Here is an 811-nt window from a genome sequence, read left to right as displayed (position 1 = left end):
GCGACAAGGCGAGAGGAAGGGTCGCCGCCAACGCCCTCCAGGAAAGTCCGGCGGCACCCACCGACGTCGCCGCGTCGGTGTCGGACAGGCCGACATGGGTTTCCCCCGATCCCAACCTTCACCTCGGATGCTTCAGAGCCTGCCACCAAACCGACCACCATCTTGCGCCACCATGGTCATGAAGCCTCCACATCGTCTCACCACAGCACCACGAAGTGAGGCCTGCACAACGGGGAATAGGAGCCGGGCCTAGGGGCCGCAGCACCGTCGGCACACGGGAGAGCACAACCTCCACCGTCAACGACGGTAGCCGACCGGACACAATAGCAGGAGCGTACCAGGCCCGTGGGCCCACATGCCCGGTCGGGATCTCCATGCTTGTAAAGCTCCCGCCATTGCGCTACAGCAGGCACGCCGTCGACGTCGCCGCCCCCCGTTCGAGTTGCTCCTCCTCCTCACCACACAGACGACGACGAAGCCACGCCAGGGGCCGGCCTGCTAGGATCCAGATGGGGCCCGCAGGGCCCAGATCTGGGCCGGGGGCGCGCCGCCGGCCAACCTGTGCCACCACGCCGTCTCGCCGCCAAGGAGCCACACCACTGCAAGCTTGCCTAGTGACATAAGAAAAGATGATAAAATCTATTATCAGGCGGATGCGCCAAAAAACTGACCATACCGCAAGTACTTCCCTCTGTCAAATATGTCACTTATTTTGAGACAGAGGGGTTAATAGGCATTGAGGTTCAGGGAAGAAGACACTCAACTAATTGCACTACACGTCTACACACGCACCAAAAACTCATCAAACATT

The sequence above is a fragment of the Triticum aestivum genome, chromosome 1B (genome assembly GCF_018294505.1).
Source record: "Triticum aestivum cultivar Chinese Spring chromosome 1B, IWGSC CS RefSeq v2.1, whole genome shotgun sequence".
In the NCBI taxonomy this organism is placed as follows: domain Eukaryota; kingdom Viridiplantae; phylum Streptophyta; class Magnoliopsida; order Poales; family Poaceae; genus Triticum; species Triticum aestivum.
Note: the sequence above shows the minus strand (reverse complement) of the source record.